Genomic DNA, 24,616 nt, shown 5'->3' on the forward strand with positions numbered 1-24,616 from the left:
CCGTTAACGTATTTAGTAGAATATCCTCCTGATAGCAAATTACCACATTAACCTTTTTTGTTGTTGTTGTTGCTAAAATAGAATTTTACTACTGTAGAGTCATGGATTTCCTACAAACAGAGTTATTTTCTATGATTATTTGTCGATAACAGTGTGGCTATTGTACAGTTTTATTTAATAAAGTAACTGGTGTTTTTGAGGAAAAGACAGTCAATTTTTGCATTTATTAATTTTGAGGCCGATTAACAATTCGTATTTAGACTAGATTATACTGTAAAATTATCATTTGGATTAGAACTTTTATTGAATAATATAAACATAATTGGCCTAGTACAAAATATGAAATGACATTTTAATCATTTAATTTATTTATTTAAATTTGGCAGAAAATGCCTTCCATACTGACAAGCATAGCAAGATAAATAAAATATAAATAAATAAAGAAGTAAAATGAAGAAATAAAATAAAAAACATTAAATTAATAATAAATAAATAAAAGACTAGGGGTTTTCAGCATAGACTGTAAAAAAAGTTTTAAGTTTAAGCAGCAAGTTTAAGATCCTCTATCAAAGATTAAGGCATTATTTTTCTTCATTAATTTTAACGATAAGAAGTAACGTTAATGAGTTCCTTATGAAAAGCGTAAAACTTTGGAAGTGTTTTTGGGAATCTATTCTTGTGTAAAAATATTTTCCCATTTTCCCAAGAATAATGTCTTACCAGGCTCTGATTAGGATTAGATGACAGTTGTTCTCATAGGTTGTTCTCCAGGGTTCAAATCACGCATTGGTCACGTGACGCGCGATCTTACTTTTTTCGCGCTCTCTCAATCGACGTAGACGTGTTTGATTCGTTAAAACATCCAGTGGCGTTTTTTAATGGCGTTTGTTCTCAGTTGATTATAAGCGCTGTAAGATCAGTCAGTCGTGGCATCCACGTATACGATGGGGAGAAATTCATGTTTGGTAAGTTTTTACAGACAAATTTATCGTTTGTTTTAAGTACGCGATCGAATTAACCAATTAAAGCGGTGTTTAGGTTCAAACCCCAAAGGCTTGATTCATGAATAAGGCCCAATATCTCTAGCTGGATAAAGGCATGCAGCTAAATTAATAATTTTAAGTCCTATAGCTTAATTTAGTCGTGGTTGTATGGCAGGTCCAAACTCTGTGGCTTCCCTCTGTTGTACTTTTAAGACCTGCATAGGTCAGGATTTATTTTATTATTTTTGTTTGTTTTTCAATCTGGTCCACAGCATTTGCAAATTTATCTGTATGCGTCATCACCAGTATGACTGACATTTGATTTGTTTTTGTATTTTTGTGTTATGGGCTGTATTATATTTTTGAGCTGCACGATTCTGGATAAATTGAGATCAATTCTCCTTCGATTCTGAATCGACAACTAAACAAAATAAGATGCAGTCTATTTAAAAAATTATTTAATTAATCTGAATTAGGGGTGTGACGCGTTATTAAAACGTGACGATCTTTATCGTCGAGGTGAAAAGCTATATTATCAGCATGAGCGCAACCTTTTACTTCTTTATTACTTTTTTAATAAAAAAGAAATTATATTCTTTATTTTATTGCATATGAGAATTAGTGATGGGAGAAACGAAGATTTTCAAAGCTTCGAATCGATTTTGCTTCCCAGAATTCGAAGCGTTTGAAACGCCACACGCTGGTGACCCCTGCTGGTCAAAACAGTGGAAATGCAACAAACACAAGCCAAACATGCACAAAAAAAGCTTTTACAAACCAATTGTAAATGTTGTATTGAAAGTATTCAATATTAAATGCAATTAACTAATAGCATTAACTATTATGTTCTTTTATCAATTTCCAATGCTTGTTTTGTTTGCTCTAAACAGGCCAGTAAGAGACCAAATTAACTACTATTAGCCTATTCCTTTTAAATTATACAAATGGCCCATTAAAACGTCTACAAATGTATAAAACTGATCAGAGATCAGGTAAAAACCATAGAGACTTGTTCAATGGTTTGCCACTGGGGGGCGATCTCAGTGAATCCGCATGATCCATGGGTTCATGGACCAATGAAATTTCGAAACTGGTAAAAACTTAAACTTCAAAAAATAGAACAGTGAAACTCATTTAGAAACAGATTTAGTCACAAAAACAGCACAAGTGGCTTGTGAAGAAACAGACTGGCTGTATAACAATTTCATGCAAACAGAATTCATAGATGCCACCTACGTCACTACAAATAGAACGCCGCCATATTTGCGACCGACTCGCCCGGTATGGCCGCCCAAACTGCCCATTTGAATGAGAGAGAGAGACAGAGATACCTGGAGAAAATTTCTATTTTAGGCTCCGATCCTTATTTTTTACCCCCAGTTTTCTTTAGTCCATTATTATCTTCCCCAGGCTTGCCCCAATTGGCCTTTCATGGTATAGAAATACTTAAGTCATAGAGATTCATGGCGCGCGTTCATGAGAGTCGAGGCGATGTCATGAATGAATCTATGAATCTGCAGCTGTTCGGCTGGCATGAATGGATCCATCTAATCCGAACAGCAGCACTGGCAGAGTCCAGAAAGATACCAGCATCAGCACAGCCAGAGACATCAGCAAATATCATAAAAGTCTGCCATATCTGTCCGAAAGAACAGATGTTCAATTATAGAGAAGGTTTAATACACACAAATATCGAAATGAAAGAATCTTTCGAGTCGAATCTTTTTGAATGATTCACTCACGATTCGGCTGCGATTAAAAGCTATCAAGAGGTAAAGTTCATCAGTGATTATAATATAATGACTTAAATTGCAGTTTGTTCGTCACATAAGCTATCATATGAATAAATAACGATATTAATATAACGGACGAGTCGTATTAGATCACTTTTATTATACTTTTGTGATGTTTTTTTGTCTTTTATTATTATAATTTTTTGCGTGACAGCCCCCAGTGGGCTAACGTTACTCATTCACTTTCATTACATCGACAAGAAGAGTCTCCATTAGGCTACATATTCAAAAATGTCCGTCTTCCACGGAAAGTAAACTTAAGGATTTGCACATGAAGGTGAGTAAATGACGGCAGAATTATCATTTTTGGAAGAACTAGTCCTTTAATATGCATTTCAAGGCTGAGATTATGCATCGTCTGCAGAGCTAACGTTACTTACACAAAATAACATCTAAAGTGCATGTGACGAAGACAATATCTTTAGCTGCTATGAACTTCAGAAAAATATTTATTAGATTTAGGTAGGTATTAACTAACAGACAGACAGTTATATTCAAAACAACCCCAAATCTTACTAACTTACCATGATAAAGTGCTTTAACATTTAAACAGATCCAACAAATAAAATGAAGAAAAAACATTATCTGTCGATATCTGTCTGTATAATGCTGGGCATTGAGAGTATAATGGAAATATAATTAACCAAAGACAAACATGAGACTTCAAGTCTTTTAAATAAATGATTCTCTCTTCTATCCTTTTCTTTTGGTATAGAATAAAATACCAGTTCAGGGTTCCTCTTTCGGCTGTTGTTGCAGCCAACTGCACAACATATTGCAGGCATTTTGGTACGTTCACACGGGGCGTCAGCGTCAACGCTTCCCATTGACTTTGAATGGGTGACGTCAAGCGTTGCCGAAAAGAATTGTGTATCCGTCGGTGGCGCTTCACTGGCGTTGCTCGCGGCAGAAGTTGAGAATTTTTCAACTTCTGCCGCGAGCAACGCCAGTGAAGCGCCGCAGACGGAAGCGTCAGCCAATCAGGATCGCTCTATGCAAATACAGTAGCCAGGCGGCAGCCAATCACGTTCATCCTGTTCAAGAGCAGCAAACTGAGGATAAATTTTAAATTTCATTGGCTGACGCTGCTATGACCATGGCGTCAGTGCCAAACTTCAGCCACGCCTTCCGTCAAGCGTTGACGCTGACGCCCCGTGTGAACGTACCGTTACTGACACCGTCGGTCGTAAAGATGGCGGCGCAAAGCTACAGTGACGTCAGGTGAACCGAATGAATATCGCTGTGGAGATCAGTGCTTTTTCCGCAGTGTAGCGCGTGCGCAGGGTTGCCAGATTGCACCGTTTAAGTAAAACACTGGGCAGAAAATATAAGAGAAAAGCTCTGTTTGGGTGATTTGGGAGTTTTAAGCTATTTAGATCTGGCAACCACAAACATCAATGCTAGTGGGGATTTGTTAATGCAAGATAATGCAAATGTATAATACAAAAAAAAAGCGTCTTCAGGATAAAAAACGAGCGGGCAAATATTAAAAATCGATTAAAATACGATTAATTGTGCAGCCCTATTCGAATGTTCGATTTTCAATCCTCAATTGCATATTACTGTCGATTAACTGGCAAAATAACAGGAAGCGGCACTTTCCACAGATGAGAATCCATCTGTGATGAGAATCCATCGTTTTCTAATGCTGCACTATGTCGTCCCCTTGGAATTATAAGGTTCTATCTGACATTTGTCAATTTAGTTATTCACATATTCTTATTCTGTGACCACTTCTTTACATTATGTGGTGATGTTTTTTAAGTTGTGTACATTTTGGAACTTTTTATTTAGAAAACAAAAAGGTTCTTTCTACACAGTCGAATGGAATGCAAAAACTTTAAAGCTCAATATCTCAAAACTGCTCAGAACGCAGATAGAACCTTATAATTCCAAGGGGACGATGTGTTAATGTTTCTAAATATGCAAACTGTTGTTAATGGCGATTTCAAAATAAAAGTTTTAACCCTTGCTCTGAATTTGCATGTTTTGATGGCCACATGTTTTATTTAAAAAAAATACAGTGGCTGTAGCATTTCTATCATAAAGAGGTGGCCAAATATAAAAGATTAAGTGGACATTTGATTTAAATGTTGTTTGACCAAACAAGGATTTGATCTAAAGTGTAACAATCACTTCAAGGGGTTGGCGCTCTCTTGCAGGCATTTGTTTTTTATACAAGTTGATTGTTTATAATATTATGTAATTACTAGGCTATATATTATAACTGTGTTGATGCATAAAATGCTGTAGGGTGAAAGGCGAAAAGGGGGTTTCAACTGGAGGATAAAAATAAATGTGTAATACAGCTTTAACTTTTTTTCCCCTCAACATTAGAATGTGTCCTGTTTAGTTAATGTGTCTACTTTTTGGGTCTGAGAAAAACGTGCCAGTTTAGTGTAGGCTATCCCTTTAAATGCAAATGAGCTGTTGCTGTGGCCACAGAGGGCGGAGCCTCACGAGCCGGGCTCAGAGCCAGGACAATCTCATCTCACGGAATTATAATATCAAAATAGAAACTCTCAGTAGTGGTGTTCATTTCGACCCGGAGTTGGACAATAATGCCCACAGAGCCAGAGAATATTATTACATTAACATTATATAGAAATATCAAAGCATTGACAAACAGAAACGGTTTTAATTGCTTTTTTATTGTGGGAATGAAAGATAGTCTTTATATATTTGCATTTCTTTTTCAAGAACCAAAAACAAAGATTGGGTTTTATTGTACTTACATTTATGTAGGCTATATGGAATTAAGCAAAAAATAAAATAAAATTTATAATATAGTATTCTTTCCTTTTATTTGAGGGGATAATATTAAAAGCAAATATAATGTTTTCTAAACACAAAGAAAAAGTGGGGTCAATGATGTCAATTATAAATCTAGACAAATCTTTCCAAAATTCTTACATGAGCGCCATCCAAAATAAATGAAACAAGGTTTCAGCCAATGTTTTGCAAAAAGAACAGTTCAGATCAATAGCCTTTTTAAATTTAACAAGAAAATGATTTACTAGATAGTACCTGTGTAAGATTTTGAAACTTATTTCCTTTATTTTATTTACCAATAAATAGGCTATTTGTTTGGTAAAGTGCAGATGGCCTTCCATAAAATACCTTCAACCATTCTATTCCAATAAACAATACAGTTTGGCCTCTCCCTTTCATTATCAACATATACAGCGCATTAAAGTCGTCATGAAATCAAAATTGACCCTATTTACTTTGTTAGCGCATATTACTAGTCTTCTGGTGAACAATTAAAGCAACAATAAAGATACATTTTTTTACCTTAACAGGGCTCCAGACTAGGGTTGCAAAGGGGCGGAAAATTTCCGGAAAGTTTCCATGGGAAGTTAAGCTGGGGAATTTTGGAAATATTCATTACCACGGCAACCGCTTGCGCGTCCACTCTGAAAGTAACTGTACACATAAGAGACGGATAGATACATTATTCAAGGTTATTTCTATTCGTTAAAATATAGATATATGAACTTGTTGTCAAGTAGGCCCCGTTGTGAGCAAGAGCAAAGGCTCTCTAAACTTTCAGTGTGCTGCACTGCTCTAGTAGACTTCTGCGCCTTCCCCCCCAGCCCCCCCCCCCCCCCCCCCCCCCCGCAGTAACGATATATACCGTCATACCGCCCAGCCCTACTTATGTGGTAAATAGTTATGCTAGCTTATTTAGCATCTAACTTATCAGCTTGCTATCTGCTAGATGAATACATTTGAATGTGATATTTGCAATTTAAACATTTAATAAATATATTTCCCCATAATATCATCAAAACTTACTTCACTTTGTTTAGTCCACAGGCTCAAATGTGTGCCTTCAATAGTCTTGTGCTTTGGGCTTCTGTACATGTGATGGAGGCATGCACAGTGCCAGTAGGGGGTGTGGTCTCAGTAGCCATGCAGTAAGCAGTGTGCTATGTGCATGTGATTGAGGAATGGCATGGATATTCAAGTGTATTTGAATGGAATCTGTTTGTTTTAGTCAAGATTATGCAAAAATATACTTTCCTCAACTATATTTTAAGTTCCCTATAAAGAGCCAACCTTCAAACTTGAAAATTCCCAGTTTATTCCCATAAATTCCTGTTAATTCCCTTAAATTCCCATTAATTCCCATGGAAAGTTTCCATCTTTGAAAATTCCCAGAATTTTGCAACCCTACTCCAGACTAACCTTTCCACTGGTTGCACTGGTGCTACCAACTTTCTCAGTTGGTTGCACTGGTGCTACCAACTTTCTCAGTTGGTCGCACCAGCATATGATTTGGTCGCACCCTTTTTTTTTTTTTTATACATGCCATGGGATTAATCAATGCATGCTGATGAATAGTGGTCTTAATCTGCATACCTTAGTTTTGCACTGATGTAAAAAGACTGACAGTGACACAAGACCTCATGTTAGCAAAATGTTTTAATCTTTTAACTCTCAAAAAAAAAAACTATAAAAAAACATGCATGTTCTTTAATGTTTGATTATAATTTTACTGTCATAGGGATGGGAATTGATAAGATTTGATCAATAATAATGCCACTGACGATTCTGATGATCGATCCGATTCTTTAACGATTCTCTTATCGATTCTTGATAGCACTGTGTGGAAAAATGTAGTCATATGCCTTTCAAAAAAACAAGTGGTTTTATTTTTTATTATAATTTTTTTTACTTTTTATGTAATAAATAGAACCTTATTGTAAAGTGTTACTGATTAGTTATACACCGATTCAGACGTCTCCTGAGTTCACTGTTGGAAAGATCAGTTGTTTTAACCATTCATTAAAATTAATCGGTTCAAAGGAGTCATTAGTTCGCGAATTGGACGTGTGCGCGTTGTGTGATTCTCCCAGCAGTTAGGACATGGACATCCAAGATTTGTGTCAACACAGAAAACATTTTATCACTGGATAGTTTTTTAAGGAAGATAAGGAAACTTATTTTGCACAATTCACACCCAGCGGTAATTCAGAAAAAGAAAAAAAAAATCTCCGAATGCTCCACATGAAAACTTTGGTCTTCCGACCTTTTACCACCGTGTCGATTTATTTTGATTAATATGTGCGAGGGAGAGAGAGCAAGACAGCGCTTAGTTTGGAGACGGTGAAGTCTTGTTTACACTTTCGCCTGGCTCCGAAGAGAGAGTGGGCGTGCGCCTCTCTCTCTCTCTCTCTCTCTCTCTCTCTCTCTCTCTCTCTCTCTCTCTCTCTCTCTCTCTCTCTCTCTCTCTCTCTCTCTCTCTCTCTCTCTCTCTCTCTCTCTCTCTCTCTCTCTCTCTCTCTCTCTCTCTCTCTCTCTCTCTCTCTCTCTCTCTCTCTGCTTGTTCTTTCAGTTAAACATGCGCCCTGTCACGCGCAGCAGTTTATCTACATTACTCACCGATCAAATAAGACTTTGGCGGGACAAAAATTCACTTTGGCGGGCGCTAAAACAAGTTCAATGCAGGAAAATTCATGCGTGAATTTAAAGGTGCTCTAAGTAGCTTTTGTACCTTAACTGAACAGCTTCGGAGTCATTGGAATGGTTATATTACTTATTTCGGGTTGAATGGTGGTCGTTTCGCACCCCCCTGGTGCCCGTGAGCGGAAAATCTGCACTTGCAACTTTGAGCCGGCGTCAGGAAGTATCGCGTGATATCAGGTCTCGCGATGTAAACAATTGCTTTACGGCCAAAAGAAATCTGCTAAAATGCTGTCATTATTGCGCTCCCTCACGCTGTTCGAACCCGAATGAAGAAGACGTTTTAAAGAATGTCCCATCTGCTTTGATGTCGTTGATCTACTAGCCAATGGTGTCTGAGAATCGCCAACGAGTTTTTACAACAGTGTTGTCAAATATCTATTCTGAAGCTGTGGGGGGAGCTCTAGAGAGAAACCTGCGAGCAAAAAGCGAGAATACAGCGAAGAAATCCCGAAACTACTGAGCCCTGCTTTAACGACCATGCACTCGCACAAATGCGACCACATAAAATTTTAACTCGCACATTCTCAAAAAATGGTCGCAATCTGGAACCCTGCTTAAAACATTTTCCAAAATCGTTTCAGTGGTTCAAGTCGTAACGGGGTGAAAGGCACTTCTGCATTCGCTTTGCGGCCCTATATCTGCTAAGTTTGCCAGATCGGGTAGCGTTTCTGTAGTTCGAATGAGACATAAGAAACTACAAATTTGACTTGCTTAATGGCAAGCGTGACAATAGTCAATATTTTGTTATTCTTCTTTTCTGATGTCGCAATACTTTCATAAATTCATGCAACATACTCTACCTTGTCTGTGGACATCATTCATTCCAAAGCCGGTGCTGGATAAACAGCGAGCATGCGTGCGACAGTAGGCTGCAATAGGCTAAATTATTTACGACAGCGGTAATGGACAATTCCGCTTCCAACCTATAGGGGGATTCACCCAAAAATTAAAATTAGCCTTAGCCTCTAGATTTACTCACTCTGTCTGAAGCCATCCTAGGTGTAGCCTAGACGTGTCTGTGACAGACAAGACGATGGTGGAAGATTTGGTTTCAAAGCAAAATGTAAAATCTCCTATTTTACTGTATTTTGAATTTAAACCTAATGCAAACAGGGAACCTGCAAAGAATAAGTAGTTTTTTTAATTGGCGCTAATTCTAAAGTGAAAGTAAAATGCCCACGGCTACACAGGCATTCATAACGGTACGTGTCTGTCAGCCATCGGCGATGGACAATGGCATTGTCTATCCCAAACCTACCCAGGATGAGTATTTTTGGGTGGAGATTCCCCTCAGTGGTCTCTTTTGAACTCGTGACATACCTTAGTGAGGGGGAACTCTGTTTATAAATATTGGTAAGCTATTATTCTGACAATCGCAATCCTGAATACCTTTCTCTTTTCCTTGGAAAGGCCAGTTCACACCAAGTATAACTATAATGAAAATGATACAGATATAGTTAAAGTCCCCCTGTAGTAAAAAATGTTATCCTTTAAAGGGATACTTCAACGTTTTTTCATATTAAACTGTTATTCCCTTAACTAAGACGAGTTGATGCATACCTCTCTCGTCTCAGTGCGTGCACTCAATCGCTCTGGCACGCGGCGACACTTTGATAGCACAGCTTAGCCCAGTTCATTCATTAGGGACCAAACAGAGATGAAGTTAGAAGCGACCAAACACCTCCACGTTTTCCCTATTTAAAAACAGTTACACGAGTAGTTACACGACCAAGTATGGTGCACGCACTGAGACGAGAGAGGTATGTATCAACTCGTCTTAGTTAAGGGAATAACATGGTTTAAAATGAAAAAACGGTGAAGTATCCCTTTAAGACTCATCTTTGATCACCAAAATGAGTGGTCGACCGATATTGGTTTTTTGATGGCCGATGCCGATATCTTAGTGCAGGATGGCCGATATTTTTATTATATACTTTATATTTATTTTAATCAATATTTTATACATTTTAAATAAATTAGAAAACAAATCTTTAAAATAAACATGCTTATACTTTAGATGGCAACTTCTTGAGTCTGCAATCCTATTACAGTATTTTTCACAAATAAAGTAATTGTTTAAAAATATATGAATATGTGAATAAAAAGTACACACTGTAACAGGGCACTCGGTAATATTGTGCGCACTGGTAATCATATTTTTTCAAATAAAGACAAGGTAACGCTAATATTATACAGCGCACAGTGAAAACGATATGAATATGACACAGTGGGCAACTGGATATAGCACAGCATATTTTAAAATGAAGGATTTAAAGTTTTTCGATCGCGACTCCTGTGAGGCTGGTCTTCTGTTTGCATTCACTCACTTCGCACGGACCGACCGTTACTCGCAGTAACACGTTTATCAGGCTACAAATGCACACTTCACAAGATATCACAGCTGGATTCCATTAAATCTGCAAGGTTTGTGAAATTAAATGTTTATTAGATATTCAGAGATTTGTTTAAATGATGTAGATGCGCATTTGCTGAATGTTGACAGTAAATGAGAAATATTGAATTTGAATTAATTTTGACGGCGCCGACTGTCAAAATAAAAGTCCCGCTTCCAACACATCGGCCAATCAGAAAAACGAATCGGCCGATGCCGATATTTTAAAAAATGCCAAATATTGGCCAATATATCAGTCGACCACTAACCAAAATGACATATGAAAAAAAAAAATAATAATCCTTGAAGAAAAATTATTCTTGCCTTTTAAAGTAGCTTGAATGTATCTCTTACCTAATTTAGTGCAGTTCGATGAATATGCAAGTTAGCCCCTCCTCCACCAACTCCCACCAGCTCAGACATCCACTCGTTGACGTGATTGGTTACAAGGTAGTTTGTGACGTCAGAAACACATGTGATTTCAAACCACCTTATTTAAACAGTCTTTGGTTCACTGCAGTTTTAAGGAGAAAATACTCAGCAATGGTGTTGACTTGTGCATTTGTACATGGTTTGTCTTAAAGCATATTAAAATTATTACATAGACATACTGTATAAACAACATTAAACTTTTTTTCACCACAGGGGGACTTCAGAAAAATCATTCTATATATAAAAGAAAAATCATTCTATATATAAAAGAATAGTAGAGTCCACACACAACTATAATGATAACGGCACAGAGAAACAATATCATGTAATCACTTTCAGGGCTTTTTTTAATTTATTTTTTTAGATAATGAATGATAAAAACACTGACAGCCAATCAGAATCCATTCTGCTTTAAAGAGCTCCAGCATTTAAAGTGAAAGATGACAAAACTGCAGTACATGCTTTGAATGAACTGTTATCGTTCATTGGTGTGGACACTTATATAGTTACTATTATATTTATCTTTATATTTATTGTTCTTGGTGTGAATGGGCTTTAAGAGTGCCACCCTAACTGACCCTGCAATTACTTCATTAGCTTTTTGGCTTTTTACTAGGGATTCACGGTATCAGTCCCGATACTGAGCTCATGTACTCAAAACTCATAAAAATGCTCCGATACCAGGCAGCGTGTGTACAGTGTTTGTCCAGACAAAGAAACGCTGACAACAGAGTATAATGGGGATATAAAAACAAGGCTGTCTATTAAGTAAATGTATCTAATTAGTAGGGGTGGAACAGATCGGAGTTAATCTGTGATCCGTACGGATCAGGCCCCACGGTTTGGCACGCATGTGATTCACGGATTAACTGCTAAATTTTACCATCATAGAGTAAAAGTTTACTCCTAAATAGGGGTGGGAATTAGGGGTCGACCGATTAATCGGTCGGACGATTAATCGGCCGATTTTTTGCATTTTTTAACATAATCGGCATCGGCCAATATCCAGTATATCAAGCCGATTATTAGGCAGGCGCATCTGTGGGCAGCCTTGTGATGTTGTTGTGGACGCACGCTGCGCCTAGAGTAATTCTCCAGCAGAGTGAGCAGACCTCATCCAGTGCCTAAGGAAGGAGCTAAGTTCCTTGGAGAAAACTCCTTTATATTTAATTAAAACCTTTTGATATGTTACTGCCAACTTCGAGAAAAAATATGAATAGGCGACATGACGTTCGGTGGATATTGATAGCGTAGTTGAGGTTGCATTAGCACAGCAGAAGGGTTGCTATCATGTCACAACAATAAGTAAGCAAGAATTTTGCAATTACAGACAGAGAATCTGATACTTTTATTTGTTCTGTTTTGTGTGTCTTATATTTGAGAGGGTTGTCACTCAATGCAGAGAAATAAGTAATAAAAAAGTGACCATAGGTTAGTGAAGGACTGGCTTTGCTTTGCTAGCGTCGTCGCTAGGGTTGGGTAACGTTAGCTACAGACAGACCCGGTGCTAATACGGCACTGGTGCCTTAACGACCGTTATTTACTAGACCGAATATCAATGCGTATTTCTGTGCTACTGTTATGCCTGTGCTTCTCTTGGATGCTCTGAAAACGGACGTTAGAAACGTGACGCTAGTCAGCAGTTAACTTTAGCATACTGTTAGCTAGTAGCTGGATTAAACACGGTTAAAATGCTGGCCAAAGTGTAATGTGTGACTGTATTTCACTGTAGACTAGGGGTGGAACATGTAACTGTTATTCGTATTGAACCGAAACGGTACGGGCGTCATGGTTCGGTGTATACATTTACACGGAGAATACATGGTATAAAAATAAATAAAACTCGCATGCAAATTAATGAATGTACTGCGGAACTACTGTTAGATACGCGAGTTCTTTGGGGACACCTAATCTGTAGCCCCGCCTTAGCTCTGAAGCAGGCTGCGATGTAAAGATTGCAATGCTGGAGTATGGTGTGTGTGTGTGCTAGAGATGGGGAGTCGACTCCAAAAGAGTCGATTCCTCGACTCTCACTAGCCCTAGTGTCGGAATCGACTCCAGGTCAGGAATCGACTCCCAGTGTCGAGTGTTTTTTTCAAGTTCAACACAGCAACAGTTCATTATAACGAAAAGATTATAATGAATGTAAAGATACGGAAATTAAAATAAAAAGATAAAGAAATGAGAGGGAAAAAAAAGTAATGCCAGGAAAACAAAGAACAATAATGTATAGATAGATAGGCTACCTTATACGCTGAGTTTTGGTTCATTTATGAGACGCGCTTCAGTTCACTCGCCGGCGCCTACGTGTCGTGATTATCTATTTTCTACTATATTTACTTATTTATTAAATCCTGGATGAAACATTGATTAAAATTAAGATACAATTAATACAAAACGAAATTCACTTTAAAAAAAAGGCTTTGTGCTTTCTGTTTGAGGTCTCAGTGAAAGTTTTAAAGTCGCTTTCAGAGCGGTCATGTCCGTAACAGAGAACTGTCACGTCTTTTGTTTTTTCCTCATAAATGGGAACACGAAAAATAAAATAAAATCAATATTTTATGTTCTGTGGAGAGCCAACCCTTCTTCATCCGGTGGGTATTACTTTTGGTTTGCGCAGTGTAATTCACAGAATTAGGTACAAAAAAATATTTTGCTACCTAAAAGTGAAAGATTTTTTGTGTCCCGTAACGCATGTGTAGCCTAGGCTATTTCCCATTAAATATAAAACGCATACTGATATTTTTCAATATGTATTAAATGCATTTTCTGAGAATTTATATTTCAAGTTTTTACTGCAAATGTCCCGTTTACAACGATGGAATTGCCCAATATTAAATAATTTACCCTCAACTAGTTTTGTGGTGTAGGTCTACGTATTGTAGGCTATAATGTTAACTTCAAAAAAGGTGTGTGTCGCGATTCTGCCTTCTCACCGCGACACAGGTTCGTAGATCTGAGTGTAGCGATTTCGGATTCATATTGCATATTGTTACAGCCCTAATTATTAGAATATAGACATTAAGAGAATAAATTATGCAAGTACTTTTACTTTTAATACTTAAAGTACATTTAAAATCAGGTAGGCTACTTTTTACTTTTTACTTAAGTAGGGTTTTCATTGTGGTACTTCTACTTTTACTAAAGTAAATATGTCTCTGGTTATTTGTACTTTTACTTAAGTAGCCTACTGAGATTCAGTACTTCCTCCACCACTGGTAATATTATAACTAATATTTTTCAATGTTAAACAAAAAAAGTTAAAAAATAAAGTTAAACATGCTTAAGTTAAAGTTCATAGCTTCACTACATTAAAATTATATAAAATAATATACAAAATAAATAGATAAATACACTGTCTAAAACAAGTCTGCTTTTACAAGTTTAATGATTAATACTAACATATTGCACACTTATATATGATTTGAAGAAGCTGCGATGTGAAAAGGAGGGGGATTTATAAGGTTTAGTTGATTAAACATTTTAGGAAACATTTGTATCCTCGCTCTTGACTCCTCAGGAAGCCTCCTCGTTCCTCGCCCCCCTCCCGGTGGAATTAAAGAATTTAGATGTCCTACATGAGAGCGGAGCTCGATCGGTTTCAGGGTCGTAGGACATACGAGCGAGAAACGAGGAAGCATATTGAGACGCACCTTCTGAATCCTGACCCTATTTTAATTCAAAGTAAATGGAGTCGAGGAGTCGATTCCACCGACTCCAAAATTAGGAGTCGGGAGTCGGAGTCGACTCCAAAAAAACCGGAACCGAACACCCCTAGTGTGTGCGTGGAAGAGAGAGAGGGAGAGGGAGACTCGGGAGAGGGAGAGAGGGGCGCGGGCGCGATCGAAAAGTCGCGTGTGTTTAAAGTCGCAAAGTGTTTACTTATATTTGTGTGTGTGTGTGTGTGTGTGTGTGTGTGTGTGTGTGTGTGTGTGTGTGTGTGTGTGTGTGTGTGTGTGTGTGTGTGTGTGTGTGTGTGTGTGTGTGTGTGTGTGTGTGTGTGTGTGTGTGTGTGTGTGTGTGTGTGTGTGTGTGTGTGTGTGTGTGTGTGTGTGTGTGTGTGTGTGTGTGTGTGTGTGTGTGTGTGTGTGTGTGTGTGTGTGTGTGTGTGTGTGTGTGTGTGTGTGTGTGTGTGTGTGTGTGTGTGTGTGTGTGTGTGTGTGTGTGTGGCGCGGATGCGATCGAACAGTGGAAACATAAAAACATACTCCGTCATTTTGTTTACAAGACATCATTCAAACTGCAAAGTGTTTAAGTTACTGTTAATTACAATTTTAAGCAAAACAAATATATTAATCTGAAATGTAGCAAATTAATTTAATTCATTCAGGTACAATTACCAAACATATCTCAAGGTCACAACAAGTGCAGATTGGTCAAGTGTTCAATAAATGTTTTTGTTGAGAAATCTTGTCTATCTTAAGTAATTATTTGTGTTATATTTTATCTTTCAAATAGAGGTTAAAAACAAGCACATAATCGGCCAAATATCGGCCAAAATAAATCGGCAGCATTAATCGGCCATCGGCCGACCCGGATTTCAAAAGATCGGCATCGGCATCGGCCTGAAAAAACCCATATCGGTCGACCTCTAGTGGGAATCTTTTGGTACCTCCCGATTTGATTAAAAATTCGATTATTCGATTTTGAATCAAATTTCAATTTGATATATGCATAGACTTCATTCTTGTTTACTGTTATGTTACAGGGCTCTAGAGTGCGACCAATTTGGTCGCACATGCGACCAAATTTTGTAAGGGTGCGACTAAAATTTTTTCTAGGTCGCACCGGTGCACCTAACGTCCTCGCATCCGCTGCCTCTCCACGAACTAAGTGTTTGTTCTCCTTTGACGGAACTCACACACTCATGGGAACTCACACTCTTCTCTCACGCTTAATGAGTGATGACGGAGGACAGAATTAAACATTCAAACGTAGCCTGGTTACACTTAAGGTCTGTGATATTAGTCTGATTTTATTTTAGATTTCGGCTTCCAAAGATTATAAAAAATAATATATTGAGGTAAAACCATTAAAAACTATAGCCGCATTCTATCTAGCGCAACTTCTTCCCTTCGCAGCATTACACTGTCATTTCTCCCTAAAACTCAAACCTAACGACAGAATCAGCACGATCGGTGATTGTTGTAAAATGCAGTCTAGCTACTGTTGCTAACTTGCGAGACGCGTTAAATAATTAAAAGAGCTATTAAAAGCACAAAATCTGCTCAAGAGATGTTGTTCGCAAGGCGGCACGCGCTCCGAAACCGAAACCGAGACAAGCAAATTATAGCCTACTTTGGGTTTAATGTGCGTGTCTAAACGATCAAATGTACACAAAAGTATGTCAAAATGACCGGCTTGGAGATTCACTAAAAACAGTTTATGTCTTAAATGGACGTAGTTATGGAAATAGTTGGGAGAATATGGTGCATCAGATCAGTAGCAGATCTACACTCGGTCTTAAGCCTGGAACACACCAAGCCGACGCAGACGAACTAGCGCTGATGAAAGCCGACTGTGTTGTCGCCTCGCGTCGGGGTAAAAAGCTGCACTTGAACACACCGAGAGAACTATTGCCGACTGTCAGCTAGAATGCGCGTTCTGCGCCTGCGTGTAAATGAGACAGCTGTCTATTTCTGCACTGCAGATATATTCGTCATTCAAAAAGGGAAACCGGCGCTGCCGGCTGCAGTTACACAAACCGTAAACAAAGCAGTGCGTGCTTACCGTTTTGAATATCAATCCTGCTAAACACTGTCTTTATTCCACTCCTCTCGTGTTAATATTGAAATATTCGCCAAGGAACACTCAGATAAGATGACATATCATTAGAACAGCCTTCTATCTGTACCGTTTTGACTTTGCTTGCTATTTTGCTATTATTCTCGTGCACTGACTCGGTCACTAAGCTGAACAGCCAATCAGAGTTCCCTCTTTCACCGACGGCCCGACGCCGATTCAACATGTCGAATCGGCCGTTACAAAGCCGACGAGGACCAATTTCAGCCGACGGTGCGGAACACACTGAGAAGATTTAGTCGGCCGACGCACGGAAACTGCCCGACGGCCGACCGTCGGCTTGGTGTGTTCCAGGCTTTAAAGGGGCCGCAGTCTAGTAAACATGCGGACGATTGCGCCATTACTGCGAATCAAACAACAAGAGAAAAATCACTACAAAGCTCTTGAAAGAATAACTTCAGCTTTATTAAGCATTAATCTATTTATGAAAAATTCTTTTTAGACTAATATATATATATATATATATATATATATATATATATATGTATATGTATATATATATAAACAAAAAGAACCGATAAGAATACAGTTAAAGTACCGGATCGATAAGCAGTATCGGTAAGAGTAGGAATACCGTTAAAACCCTTTACTCCCCGGTCAATGCTCCGACAACAGCCCAGACATGAAGCTACTTCAGCCACCATTCTCCCCAGTCCCTGGTAAGATGCCAAGCCCTGGTCTTTCGTCGGAGATGGCATCCGACTCAGAGACGGAGGTAGAGCCTATACCGCGCCTGAGCTAGAGACTCAAAATAGTTACTTTGGCAGCTCAGTGAAGCACTTAAACATTTTTTTTTATTTATTTATTTTTTATTTACCTACACCTTATTCTTGTTTAAAATCATTTACATAATATGAATGTATATAGAGCGTGATAAAAAGGTGACCTTGAAATTGTGGCGTTAAAGGTGACGCGAGCCGAGAAATTTTCGGTGCACCCAAATTTTGTGCTGGTGCACCTAAATAAAAAAGTTAGGCGCACCAGTGCAACCAAGGCAAAAAGTTAGTCTGGAGCCCTGGGTTACTTTTCCTATTTGACTGTTTAATAGGTCTAGAAGAAAAATCTCACTGAATTAAATGAGTTTAATTTTGAAATGTATTTTTGTTTTTCTTCCAATTTGAGCCAAACCAAAATTATTAAGCTGGCTGTAATCATTATACGCATGACTGGCAGTCTTCTGTAATAAAGCAAGGCAGGCAATTTTATTTTTGATAATAAAAATAGGAACAAAGCAGCAAATTACAAACAATAGGACAAATAGCCTAGAAAAAAAGTATACAAATTAAAGTTTTTCAGGTACAGTTGCCTAGGTTTATTTGACATGTAGTAAGAAATACTACAGAAATGTAGTAATCAAATGTAAAAATAAAACGCGTTATAGTCTTTAGTCTTCACTCTATGAATTAAATTGATTCATATTAAAGATACAAAAGTGATTCGGTCAAAAGCAGTGTTTTTTTTTGTTTTTTTTTTTACTAATGAAATGTTATATTCTTTTTCACTTCCAGTTTTCTCATAACTGTTTGTTCGCGTAGGGCCGTAGGCTGTGAAACAGACTGTGAATACTCCACACAATGTGCAGAGTTTGACATAATTGTGTGTGTATTTGACCATGCAAGCACTAAGTGGTGAAAGAACTGAATTCAGGATTGCATGCATCTGTGCTCCAGCTTCATCTGTGTCCGTCAGCACGAGCTTGAGTTTTTTTTTTTGGCTTGTTGTTAGTGCTAGACTAATATGTCGGCCAATATTTGGCTTTTAAAAAATAGGCTTTTGGCATTGGCCAATACGTTTTTCTGTTAGGCTGTTGTGTTGGAAGTGGGACTTTAATTTTGACACCAACCGTAACGTCTGAGCACACAGCGCTCCCCTTCTCCAGCGTCTTCATTACCTAGTTATGGCTTCTTTTTAACAGTTTTGTCTTAAACGTTACTAGATTCAGATAGAACTTGAAAACAAAGTAAACTGTAAATGAAAAAGTATCATAGTGTTACACTGTAATACTTTGTCATTTACTGTCCGCATATAGCAAATACGCATATATCATTGAAACAAATCTTTGAATATTTAATAAACATTTAATTTCACATACCTTGCAGACTAAAGCCCTATTCACACAGGATAAGTATTACCTGGTGACCTCTAGTCATCTGTAATAATTGTGGAGGTTGTCTGTGATCTTTAATCCCGTGCGAAATGACCTACCAAAAATTCCCCCATGCATGTATCCCCCATTCCTATCATATTTCGCTGAACACCGAGGTCCTGTGATAATATATATTTGTCCTGTGCGAACCGGTATCTCTGTGATTTGGCGGGGTCGTATATCATTTTTTCAAGGTTTTTGTTTCCTGTGCGGTTTTTTAAATCCATCTTTCGCGAAGAATGGAGGCTGCGTTGGAGTGTTTTGATAGTATTTTGGGTGCTGGGTCATATCGCTATAGGCTACACTATACAACTATACAATTTGCAGAAAGAGAAAGCTGAAACCATCAGAAAGGCAAAAACAAAAAGAATGATTAGATGGAGATGAATGACTAGCAGCATGCGGTAAGGAACATTCTTCAGTTTATTATATTTCATACAGCTAGACCTATAACGACAAGACTAGGGTTGGGAATCGTAAGAAATTTTCCGGTTCCGATTCCAGTTACACCAAACAGTTTCGGTTCCGGTTCCCATTCAATAAAAATTATTCAAACTAATAAAAAAATTGTAGTATGGGGAAAATGCACAATCCTTTTTGTTTATGTAGACTTGTCAAATGAGTGTCAACAAATTCAACATTATTTAGCAATTTTTGCAAAAAATAATGAATTTGTATCAAGGAAAATAAACATTTCTGCATTCCCTAGGATAATTTGGGATCTCTCCTATAGCCTAGCTTATTGTATCTCCAGCAGTGGAGAATACCCTCTCAGAAGGGGTAGAATATGATTGAACACACATGTAAGATCCAGACAGGTGAAATATAATATTTTTAAAATCGGTTTGAATGATTGATTCATAAAGACTTAACTTGTTTCATTACTGGATGAATCAGCGCTCTAGTAGTTAATAAAAAGGAACTGGATGCGTCTTGCGAAAAACATTGTAGCCGGAGCTACTTCTCTGTTTATGTCTATGAGTGAGTCATGCAGGCACTGGGCTGCTCCGCAGCGGTGCCGAACCGACCGGTGTAAAGTAGTCTAAACACTTATTACAGGTTTACCGTAGTGATTCAGGATAAGACAAAAACACGGTTTGAAAAAAGGCATTCATAATGTACTCGCTCATTATACATTTAGTAAATTCTGAATAGCTCCGGCATAATATGCACATGTGCCGGTATTCAGTAATGCGATAAATCGCGGTAATGAATAAGCACGATATTGTTATCGCGGGCACTTCAAAATACTGTGAAAAATAATAGATCAGAATTTATATTTATAGAACGCGCATTAGCTTATTTTCCATCAACCGCTTAAACAAACACTGCGTATATGTTGCGCGAAACATGCGCACTCTGATGTAAACAATCCCCACATGTAGAAGCACTGTGTGCATGCGGCAGTGCGCACTCTAGTCTAATGTAATGAATCCTCACATGGAGAAGCACAGCGGAAGGAGGAACGCTGCCGACGATTTATCCCCCTTCTAAAAGCAGGGCTGTCAACTCTACGCATTCAGCGTGAGACTCACGCAATTTACACTTTTCACACGCTCTCACGCCACATCCATTTTCTCACGCACAGAAAAATCACGGAGCAAAGAGGACACTGAAACCGACAGACTAGACAGAGCAGGTTACTTTTGATATGAACAAAATTCTCTGCTCTCAGGTTCTATCCATTTTATTACAAAATTCAGACAATACCGTTTTGGTGCTTGTAAATGTGACTGTAGATCGCTATACCTCAGTTCAAGTAAACGATCATCTGTTACTTTTTATTTAGATACAGTACAACTTACCGAAAGGTATTTATGCCTCATACATAATATCGATCAGTCAGTGTTTTTCAACCACGGAAAGAGGTCAATAAAACTGCAGGTGAACAATTGTCACAGAACGTTACATTTACCTCAGGAAAGCCATTTAATGACTAACACGTTAGTTGACTAGAAAAAATAGCTAGAGAGAGGTATTTTGCTAAATATGTGCACTATTACATTTGTATTATATTTTTACTTGTGTCATAATTATTGTTATAATAAAACCAAATTATATTTATTTTAATTAGTTAATTTCTAACCTTTAATAATACCAGCTGACTCTGTATGTTTACAGTAGGGCTGTAACGATTCCTCGATTAAAGTCGAGTACTCGATTTTAAAAAATCCTCGATTGCAATTTACCCGTGTCGAGTAACCGGCAAAATACCGGAAGTGGCGCATTCCACAGACGAGAGTCCATGAACCGCATTACACAGTTTTCTAAGGCTACGCGATATATTTAACTGTTTACAATCATGATATTGTGAAATCACAAAGGCTAAGATTAAGTTAAATAAATATATGCGCTGTTTTTTTTCTCCCACAGAGAAGCATGACGGTTGAATTATTTGCATGCGTGCAGATTGTGTTAAAAGTACCTCAGCTCCGTTCACAGTAAACGCTGCTCCACACGTATACTCAGTCTCTGCATGTGCTGTTTGTTTAAGTTTCCAATAATGTGCATTTGGGAACGCAAAACCCCGGACGCGTGTTTCATAGTAACTTACTGTCATCATTTATATGCGTGGAGCGTCTCGGGTTTCTCAAACTCCATCTTTGCATGCTGTGAGTTTGTGTGGCTTATAACGTTCATCTGCACGCAGTCTGCGCCGTTTCACAAGATTCGTAATGCAGCTCATTTATAAATCTTCGCCAACACAGGAGAATACATAAGTATGTTTCTGAATATATTCAGAAATATATTCGCAATCGCATATATTCTCATGTGCGAATTGTTGTTCATCGCGATTTCAAAATAAAAGTTTAACCCTTGCACTGCTGGCATGTTTTGACGTGCACATGTTCTTTTCAAGAAATGACGGCAGCTGTTGCATTTCTATCGTATAAGTGACCAAATATGAAAGATTAAGTTGACATTTGAATTAAATGTTATGTTTATTAGTTATCATATATTTTACATGGTGTATTTTAACAGCGTTGTTCAATAAAACCCATATGATTACTTTGATACTTTATTTGAACCAATAATTATTGCTTGTTATTGTTATTTGGGTAACACTACAATAAGGCTCATTAGTTAACATTAATGTATTAATCAACATGAACTAACAATGAACAATAGCTACATCTGTAACTAACATTTGTTCATACAAATAAAGCTGTTCATTGTTTGTTCATGTTAGTTCATTACATTAATGTTAACAAATACAACCATTAATTTTAATTATGTATTAGCAAATGTTGAAATTAACATGAACTAAGATTAATAAATGCTGTAGAAATAAATATTGTTCATTCTGAGTAACTAACAAACCATATTGTAAAGTGTTACCTATTTGTCTTTAAGTAATTTTAAAGGCTGTTGTTCACTTGGATCTATTTTTATTACCACAATTTTTTATCCGATTACTCGATTAATCGATGGAATAATCCGTAGAATACTCGATTACTAAAATAATCGATAGCTACAGCCCTAGTTTACAGCATTATGTGAGATATATTTGTTCTTGAGAAAAATTAACATGTAGGCCATCTACTGTAGCCTACCTAATATTTATCCAAAGAGTCAATATTGAATCAAGATTGAAATCAAATCCCAAGAATTGAATTGAAATCGTGAAAATTGTGTAAAATTCTGTTTAGTTACCAAATGTTTTGACGATCACAATTACACCTATTGTGATGCAAGTTTTTTTTTTTTCTACATCCCCCCCCCCCCCCCAATCCATCCGTTTCTCTTGAGCAATTAAAATATCGTGATAATACCGTAAACCGTAATAAAAGCTCAATCAATTAATCGCAGCATGAAAATTTAATACCGGCACATGCCTACTGAACAAAGTTACAGACTGCAGCTTTAACAGTCGTCTTTATGAATGTTTTGAAGCATCAGATGTAATCGATACACTCGTTATTTGAACCGACTTTCAAAAGGTGATATTGGTTGCTACCATAGACATCAGTGTTTATACTCGAACTATAAACTTTTATCTCAGTACTTCTGTGATCATTTGAATATTTGTAACACAGAAATATCGATACTGTGTGGTTGAAAAGACTGAAAGTAAAGCTGTTTCATATATATTGACATTTCTCTCAACGACAATGCAAACAGATTTGAATGTTCCGGTGTGAAGTTTTTGTCATTTAGGAATAAGATCGCGTGGGTGTTTGAATCGATATCGAGATCGTTTAAAGATTAATCGAGCAGCTCTACTGTCTTTATACTCTGTCTCTCTGCGTTGATATCTGAACACGGAATTCAGATGTGGGTAATTTCTAAATTGCACGTGGTCCCCAGATAATACTAATCCCGTGCGAATAGGGCTTTAGTTGAATTTAGCTGTCAGATATTCTGAAGTAGGCATTTGCAGCCTGCATGAACGCGTTACTCTGTGTGTGTGATTTGAATGCGGACGAGAGTTCAGCTTCACTGTTGACGCACGGTCGACAAACTTTAAACCCTTGATGTCAAACTATGTCCAGTCATTTTCACTGTATGCTGCATGTAAAATAAGTGTTACCTTGTCTTTATTTGTAAAAATATGATTCCCAGTGCGCACAAACTTTATCTATCTCTATCTATTACCTAAAAAAAATAAAAAATATCGGTCGACCACTACTTACTGTAATGTCAACTTTTTATTATTATTATTATTATTTATTTTTTTGGCTTCCACCCCTAATACTAAATGAAGCAAGGGTGTAGAGTTACTCTATTTTATTTTTTGTTTCACAGGAAAAAAAATGTACATGTCATTTTGGTGATCAAAGATGAGTTTCAAGTTTAAGTTAAAGGGTTAGTTCACCCAAAAATGAAAATTACGTCATTAATGACTCACCCTCATATCGTTCCAAGCCCGTAAGACCTCCGTTCATCTTCGGAACACAGTTTAAGATATTTAAGATTTAGTCCGAGAGCTTTCTGTCCCTCCATTGAAAATGTATGTACGGTATACTGTCCATGCCCAGAAAGGTAATATCGACATCAAAGTAGTCCATGTGACATCAGTGGGTTAGTTAGAATTTTTTGAAGCATCGAGAATACATTTTGTTCCAAAAATAACAAAAACTACGACTTTATTCAGCATTGTATTCTCTTCCGGGTCTGTTACTGTCTGCTGACGTAAGACGCTGCTGATGTGTTATCTGGTGCGCCCGAGCTTCGTTTAAAGTCTGAGGGAGACGCACGCTGTAAACAAAACAATCTTCGCAAACATGTCTAAGGATTTCGACACAGAGGAAGACTTGCATTTTTTTTTTGCCCAGCCATATTTATTTGAACCCGAATACACGGACGAAGAACTAAGCAGCGTCTTACGTCAGCAGCGTCTTATGTTAGCAGCATCACTGCGGAGTCGTGAACGTGGATTGACAACAGACCCGGAAGAGAATACAATGCTGAATAAAGTCGTAGTTTTTGTTATTTTTGGACCAAAATGTATTTTCGATGCTTCAAAAAGTTCTAATTAACCCACTGATGTCACATGGACTACTTTGATGTCGTTATTACCTTTCTGGACATGGACAGTATACCGTACATACATTTTCAATGGAGGGACAGAAAGCTCTCGGACTAAATCTAAAAT

At 37.6% G+C, this 24,616-nt stretch overlaps 1 protein-coding gene across 2 annotated transcripts in view; it reads left to right on the top strand.

Moving 5' to 3' along the window:
- Nucleotides 1-852: 852 nt before the first annotated feature.
- tdrd6b (tudor domain containing 6b) overlaps nt 853-24,616 on the top strand; it is a 39,941-nt gene continuing 16,177 nt past the window's right edge. For both annotated transcript variants that reach the window (XM_082142942.1, XM_082142941.1), the window contains exon 1: nt 853-965. The gene's annotated coding sequence lies outside the window, so the exon portion shown is untranslated. The remainder of the gene's footprint in view (nt 966-24,616) is intronic.

Source organism: Leuciscus leuciscus, assembly GCF_965113295.1.
Source record: "Leuciscus leuciscus genome assembly, chromosome: 17".
Lineage (NCBI taxonomy): Eukaryota > Metazoa > Chordata > Actinopteri > Cypriniformes > Leuciscidae > Leuciscus > Leuciscus leuciscus.